The sequence below is a fragment of the Podarcis liolepis genome (genome assembly GCF_965112155.1).
Source record: "Podarcis liolepis genome assembly, chromosome: 10".
NCBI classification, from domain to species: domain Eukaryota; kingdom Metazoa; phylum Chordata; class Lepidosauria; order Squamata; family Lacertidae; genus Podarcis; species Podarcis liolepis.
In genome coordinates, this window is record NC_139562.1 from 29864654 (window position 1) to 29872879 (window position 8226).

An 8226-nucleotide genomic window follows, 5' to 3' on the forward strand; every position below is an offset into this window, starting at 1 on the left:
GAGTGGTGCAGACACCTGCCTAGTCAAAGAACAGTAGATTGGCATAAATGTTTGCAGAACTTCTCTGAGTTCAAACAGAAGTATAAAATGTGTGTAGGGAAAGAGTGTGTGGCTTTCAGATTTGGCAGGGGCAGTAATTGCTTGTCATTCTCCTTGGGAAGGCTGTGCCCCAGTAGCATCAGGGGACCAGCCTCCACTGACCTCATAAAAGGGAAGGCACCAGAGACAAACAGCTGGAGGTCTTTGTTCCAAATCTACTCTGGCATTTTACAGTTCTGGATTTTCACAGGTGCATGCCAAAGAGGCTTAAATGCACTTCAAGTGTGAAACTGACCTACACATAACTAATAAAGGGGAAAGTAAAAGAGGGAGCGCCGTGGTGGTGGTGGTAGAGTCCTCCTATGGGGCCTGCCCTACCATTGCTGAGGAGAGACCAGTATCCTCCTTTCTTTCTTGCCCTCACTTCAGTTTCATCAAAGCACTGGTGGTGGAAAGGAGACCTGAAGGGACAACATTTTATGAAAATGATGAGGTCCCAACCTGGGGGCAGGAGGGAGAGAATAAACAACTCTCTCAACTTGGAAAAAATAAAAAATAAAACCCCACAAGAACAACAGATAATCAAGAACCCCTTCTATTTTTAAAAAAACATTTCTCTTCCTTGTCACCCTAGCGACATTGCTTGCAGTCACCATGGAAACCTAAGGCACTAGTGGGGTGGCGGGTTGGGTGGGGGCATCACAGGGAGAGAGACAGTAGAAGCATCTTAGATTATTTTAGGAGGCAGGGAGACACCTGGAGCGAGGCTTTTCAAGCTTATTTTGCAGCAAAGAAGGAGGTGGGGGGGATGAGGTTTATTTTTACTTGTTCCCACTTCATGTGCCAACTTTTTCTTTTTCAGTTATTCCAGATTTGGAAGCCTCTTCCCCCTTCTTTCAAGCCTCTCCTCACCCACATCCTCCCTCGACCATTTTGATGGCACATGGATGTCACATTCTGAGCATTCTCATTGCTCATTCCCCAGCTACTTCCTCTGCATAAGGCCTCTCAGCCTGACGAAAAGGGCTGAGAAAGAGAAGCTCTCTTGAGGGGCATGTTTGCATGGTGCGCTTCAAAGGCACTTATATGTGTGTGCCCTTTCACCTCATGCTGCTCTGCTGCACACTTGTCTGGATCAAATTGCAGCTAGCAGCTGCAGGACTCTGTAGCATGTATTGCCAGATTTACGTATAGCTTAGGGTCCCACTCTCTTGCGGGCCCCCCAAAAATCTAAAGGAAAAAACAACAACTGGATGTACATTTCCAAAATTTAAGATAAAAAACAAATAAAAGAAAGCCTACATGCAGCAACAGTGTTGTGTAGGCTCCTATGATGTAAGTAATAGGCCCCACCCATTTCACTATTAATAGACTTCTTAATTGTATTTCAGTTCAACAATTACTTTGATAAAATACATATTTTGTTATGTGTAAATGCCTTTAGATACCTATTAGGTCCACACATTACCATATAGCATATATTCAAACCATTCAAGCAGTGACAATTTGTTGTTGACAAAGGACAGCTGGACATATAAAGGGCCCCATGACCTACAGTAGCTTAAGGCCTCATCAAACCTAAATCCAGCCCTGGTAGCATGCAGTTACTCAGGTTTGCCCAACCCCAACCCCCCAGCACAGATCACATTGTATGTCCATCAGGAGCATGACAAGTAAAGTTTGGCCTGACATGGCGATGTGGTGATGGAGGAAGTGTTTGTTCAGTTTCTGTTAATTGGTTCTCGTGGGAAACTTGCAGATTCTGGCTAACACAATTAACTCCAGCTGGTGTCAATTTACTCTTGGCAGAAAGCCCAGGTCTGCTTGACCTAGAAACTACTTACTCTGATTGGTTAACGAGCAGCACTCAACTCTGTTATCAAGGGATTGCTAGCTCAGTTTGATGTGAGGTGTGTTAGGAGTTAGAAGTGCTGTGTATGGTTAAGAGAGAGAGAGAAAGAGAGGATTTATTTTGCTTTTATTTGTATGCAGAAACTCTGCTGGTTTTATTTTTTCCTTTTAATAAATCCTGTAAATAGTTATTCTGAGTCTAGCTGACTAGTCATTACTGCCGCAACTAGCTTCTTCGCTGTGCAGGAAAACTCTGCTACGTTTGGGCTAAAGCCAATAGGGCTATGCCTGACACTTCAAAGTTCCATGAGGTTATGGGCATTGTGCTGCCAGCCTGAGTTGTGGTGGTGTCAGCATCAACGGCGTTGGTTCCAGTAGTTCCAGAAGTTGTTGTTCCTGTCGGTGCAGCAGATGGACACTGGCTGGTTCCTGACCGTGGTGAGCTGGTGACGCAGCGGACACAAGGACAACAGCTGCAGCGTGTGAGTGCTGGGTGCTGTGGTTCCTGTTTTCTCTCTCTGTGGTCGTGAGTAGCTGGTTCCGGGTTCCAGGGACATCGCTCTCAAGATGGCCTCACAACCAGTTCAGATGGCTTTTGAGCGTCTGAATGACTCCAATTACTTGCTGTGGTCGGAACGCATGCAGGCAGTGCTGCAGAGGGATCGTCTCTGGCAAGTGGTGAGTAAGTTTCCTGCGAAGCCTGATGATGAAGACCTCGATAAAGACCAAAGAGCAAGGGCCACAATTGTCTTGGGGCTGGAAGATTCCCAGTTGCCATATGTGAGGGGAATCAAGACAGCTAGAGGTGTGTGGCAAGCACTTAAAGAACTCCATGTGCGTGAGACAGCGGTTTCCAAGCTGTTCATTCGCAAGGCATTGTACAAGGCAATGTTACAGCCTGGGGTTACAATGCAGGAACACCTACACAGTTTACAGTTAAAGTTTGTTGCGCTACAGGAAAGAGACTGTGCGTTAGACCAGCAGGAGAAGGTGGCTATTATTTTGAGTTCTCTCCCGGAAAGCTGGGATAATTTAGTTTTGTCTCTAGAAGGCATACAGGAGCGTGATTTATCAGTCAGTTACGTTACTGGGCGTTTGATTGAAGAATGGCAGAAGAGGCAAGAAAGGTTGTTGGCTGCAGAGGCTTCTACAGGTGGACGGTTTGGAAGGAGTTCTCATGCCGTGCCAGAGGTGAAGCAAAAGCAGCGTACTGGTGAGGAGTCAGCGTTTGCTGTTAGGCGTTGTTTCCGATGTGGGTCTTCAGCGCATCTAAAACGACAATGTCCGGAGTTGGTCAAGTCTCAGTGGCCGGTGCAGGAGCAGAGACGAGATCAGCAGCAGCAGCAGCGTAAAAGGAAATTCTTCAAACAAAAACAGTCGGCTCAGCTGGTGACCGGCGAGGTCAAGAGTGCTGATGAGAAACAAGCGGTCTGGGTGGTCGATTCGGGAGCGTCTCGCCACATCGTGAATTCAGATGAATTGTTTGTTTCCAAGAACTCAGCACAGCGCAGCCAGGTGGCTCTAGCAGACGGAAGTACTTCCAAAGTGATTTCGGGGGGTGCAGTTTTTGTTCCTTGTCTTCGTGAATGCCTGCAAAATGTACTTTGTGTGCCGTCATTAAGGAGCAATCTGATGTCTGTAGATTGTTTGCTAAAAGCTGGGTTTAAAGTGTATTTTGAAGGAGACAGTTGCATTATTAAGAAGGCTGGTGAGATTTTAGGCACTGCTAAGTCAGAGGGAGGCTTGTTTTGGCTTAAAGCAGGATCTCAAGTTGCAGCAGTAGTCAGTAAATCTCAGCCTGCAGTGAATAACAAAGCTATACATGACAACTGTGTGCACTTATTGCATAGGAAAATGGGGCATGCTTGCTGGAAAAGTGTACTAAAAATGTCTGAATTGGCTGATGGGGGTAATTTAAAGAGTTGTAACAGGTACCTTGATTGTAATGTCTGTAAAAAGGTTAAAACCCACAGAGTCTCTTACCCCAGAAGTGACAGAGTTAGTGAGTCACCGCTACAGCTGGTTCACATGGACGTAATTGGTCCATTTGCTGTAAGCAGGGGTGGATCGCGCTTTTCATTAACAATTGTGGATGACGCCACGCGTTATTCTTGGGTTTTTCCCATGAAAAATAAGGGTGACGTGTTCACTAAGTTTAAAGGCTGGGTGGCATCTGTGGAAAGATTTCTGTCCATTAAACTCAGAAGGATTCAGACGGACAGAGGTGGCGAATTTATGTCAAATGCCTTTAAAGATTGGTTACAAAAGCGTGGCATTGGGCATAGAAAAACGAACGTTTTTTCCCCAGAGGAGAATGGCGTTGCAGAGCGGAAAAACAGATCTTTACAAGATATGATGTTTGCCATGCTTGATGATGCTGATTTGCCCATGTCTTATTGGGGGGAGAGCATGCTCACCGCGTGTTATCTCCAAAATAGGCTCTTTCATCAAACAATAGGTACAACCCCGTACTTTAAATTGTTTCAGAAAAAACCTAAAATTGACCATTTGCATGTGTTTGGATCAAAAGCCTGGGTATTAATTCCGAAACAAATGAGAAAGAAGGGAGATCCTAAGACCAAACAGCTAGTGTTTGTGGGTTACCAGGAGCTGGGAAAAGGTTTCCGCTTTGCTGAAGGGACAAATGGCATTGTGATCTCCAGGAATGCCAGTTTTTGTGAACATAGTGGCTGGGAGAGACTACATGCCAATACTGAGGTTTGGTTTGAACCTTCCCAGGAGCTTCATGACTCTGAAGGTAAACATAGAGAATCAGAGTCTGAGGGGGAGGAAAGTTCAGATAAGAGCCCTCAAGAAAGTGGAGTTAGCCAAAGACCAGTTGCTAAGCAACAAAAGAGAGGTCGTAGTTCTGAGGAGGAAAGTGGGTCAGAAGAAAAATTTTCTCCCAGAAGATCTAAAAGACAAAACAAAGGAGTGCCTCCAGTGCGTTTTTCTCCTGATACTGCAAATGTGTTTAGTGTAATTGCAGAGCCCAAGAGTTTTCAGGAGGTGTTAAAGTTACCAAAAGAGGAGGCAGAGCTCTGGAAACAGGCAATGGAGGAAGAGATGTCCTCTCTGAATGAGCACAAGGTTTTTACACCAGTAGCAGCGCCTGAGGGGGCAAAGATTGTAGGCTGCAGGTGGGTGTACAAACTTAAACCTCTGGTGACAGGAGAGTACAAATACAAAGCTCGTTTAGTTGCTCAAGGATACTCTCAGAGGCCTGGAAAAGATTATGACGAGACTTTTTCCCCTACTGCTAAGGGGGACAGTGTAAGGCTGATTTTAACGCTTGGAGCAAAGAGAAAACTCCTGTTAAACCATTTTGATATCCAGACTGCATATTTACATGCACCAATATCAGAAGACCTGTATCTAGCCGAACCGCCTGGTTATGAGACAGGTTCCAATAGAGTGTTAAAATTAAACAAAGCTCTATATGGTCTCAAACAGGCTGCAAGATCTTGGAACAAATGTTTCCATGAGGCCTTAGTGTCATTTGGTTTCAAGCAGAGTACAGCTGACAACTGTGTTTATGTACGTGGTACAGGCAGTGATCAAGAGTTTTGTCTGATTTATGTAGATGATGTATTGTATGCCTGTAAAACAGATAAACAAACTAAAAGGTTTGCCAAGCAATTGTCCAGTAAGTTCAAAGTGAAAGACTTAGGCCCGGTAAGGACATATCTAGGGTTGGAAGTGTGCTGGGCCCAAGATGGCAGCTGCCTAATTAGTCAGCAGAACAAAGTTAAACAACTACTGACTACATACAGGATGCAGGATTGCAAAGGGGCAGCGGTGCCTATGGATCCAGGTTTCATAAAAACACTTCACATAGATGAGAGTCCTGAATTTGAACATCCTGATGTATATCACTCTGTAATTGGAAGTTTATTGTATCTAGCACAGTGGTCCAGACCTGATATTAGCTACGCAGTAGGCATATTAAGTAGATTAGTCTCAAAACCCACACTAAATGCCTGGAAAGGGGTAAAACAAGTTCTGAGATATCTCAAACAGACAATTGGCTATATGTTACAATTAAATTCTTCAGAGGATGAAATGTTGAGTTGCTACTGTGATAGTGACTGGGGAAATTTGCCAGATAGAAAATCTGTCACAGGACTAGTTATAATGGTCGGTGGAGCTTTAATCAGCTGGCGGTCACGCAAGCAAGACGTTGTAAGTGTGTCATCAACGGAATCAGAGTACGCCGCATTGAGTGAATTGTGCAACGAGGTGATTTATTTCAAGCATTTGTTGGCAGATTTAAATGTAAATTGTGGAGAACCAGTACAAGTTTACATTGATAATCAGGCTTGTATAACCTTAAGTAAAACAGAGGGTTTCAAATCGCGTTCCAAACACATCTCTGTAAAATACCAAAATGTACGTTGCTGTGTACAAGACAATGTAATCACCTGTACTTATGTGTCAAGTGAAGAAAATGTAGCAGATGTGTTAACTAAACCATTGGCAAAGATAAAGAACAAGCGAATGTGCAAGGGTTTAGGTTTGCTGGAAAAATAATCTCCTACATAGGTGTATTTGGTGTTAATTGTTCAGCAGAATCTGTGAGGGGGTGTTCAGTTTCTGTTAATTGGTTCTCGTGGGAAACTTGCAGATTCTGGCTAACACAATTAACTCCAGCTGGTGTCAATTTACTCTTGGCAGAAAGCCCAGGTCTGCTTGACCTAGAAACTACTTACTCTGATTGGTTAACGAGCAGCACTCAACTCTGTTATCAAGGGATTGCTAGCTCAGTTTGATGTGAGGTGTGTTAGGAGTTAGAAGTGCTGTGTATGGTTAAGAGAGAGAGAGAAAGAGAGGATTTATTTTGCTTTTATTTGTATGCAGAAACTCTGCTGGTTTTATTTTTTCCTTTTAATAAATCCTGTAAATAGTTATTCTGAGTCTAGCTGACTAGTCATTACTGCCGCAACTAGCTTCTTCGCTGTGCAGGAAAACTCTGCTACGTTTGGGCTAAAGCCAATAGGGCTATGCCTGACACTTCAAAGTTCCATGAGTGTTATCGGCTGAGTGTTTGCTTGAGGAACTTGAGGAAGCAATAATGGTGCGTGGAGCCATGAAGTCTGCCAAAGGAGAAGCCAAAGATAAAGCAGGACTGAAACATAAACTTCACACATGGCCTAAGGTTGCTGGACTACAATTCCCATCATTCCCATTGGATTGACTGTACTGGATGGGACTCATGGGAGTTAGACTCCAGCAATGAGCAGAGAACCACAAGTTCCCCATCCTGACTTAAGATATGCCTCCATAACTTGTAATCCACCAAGCCAAACTGCCTACCTATGATGCACTGTGGCCTACAGGTGCTACAGAAAGATACCTTGTACTAAGTCAGTCCATAGGCTCATCTAGTTTAGTACTTTCGGTGCAAATTGGCAGCAGTTCTTCAGGGTTACAGACAGGGGTCTCTCTCAGCCTTTTTGAATTCTCTCTTCTTTTTTCACAGCCCTTATTGCCTGCTTGCATTTCTTTCGCTAAACCATGTTCTGTTTTTGTTTCTCCTCATTCGGATGAGACTTCAATTTTCTGAAGGAAGCCTTTTTGTCACTAATAACTCTGCTTTTAAACCACACTGGTATCCTCTTAGACTTTTGGTAGTATGTTTTCTGATTTGTGGTATAAATTCTTAGGTGAGCTTCTATTATTGTGGTTCTGAATAACCCCCAAGCAGAGATTTGACCCATTTCACTTTCCCTTACAACTCCCTTTTTAGCAACTCCCATGCTTGTGAGAGGCTTCCTCTTTTGACGTCAAAAACCATTGTGTTGGACTTTATTGGCAACTGGCAATATTAACTTGTCGCCAGGTAGGCCAGGGATTCAGGACACTTACACTGAAACAAATTTGGCATTTTAATGCCTGCTCATCCAATGAGCGTTTGTTCTGAATCTTTTACAACCCAGAATTCACTGGATGATCCTGGGTTCTAACATGTGGGACAGAATAGATAAGAATTCTAGAATTGACAGTTTTACTTATAAAAACCATGTGTTTCCCCTTCTTCATTTTTTAAAAGTCTATCCCAGGTGCAGGAACATCTAGTTATGACATTGTAAAGAGTACATACACATTGACAGTTTAATGGCTCCTTTTTGGAGCTTGGTAAGGGTTCCTTGACCCCCATTTAAAATTGGGAACTGTTTTAAATTCCCCCTCAGTTTCCTAGTTTAGGGTGTGTGTGTGTGTGTGTGTGTGTGTGTGTGTGTGCGCGCGCGCGCGCGCGCGTGTGTGTGTGACTGCCCACATGGTTCCAGCACTTTCAAGAGGCTCTGTGGTTGTGTGTCATACTCCTCCACACTCATT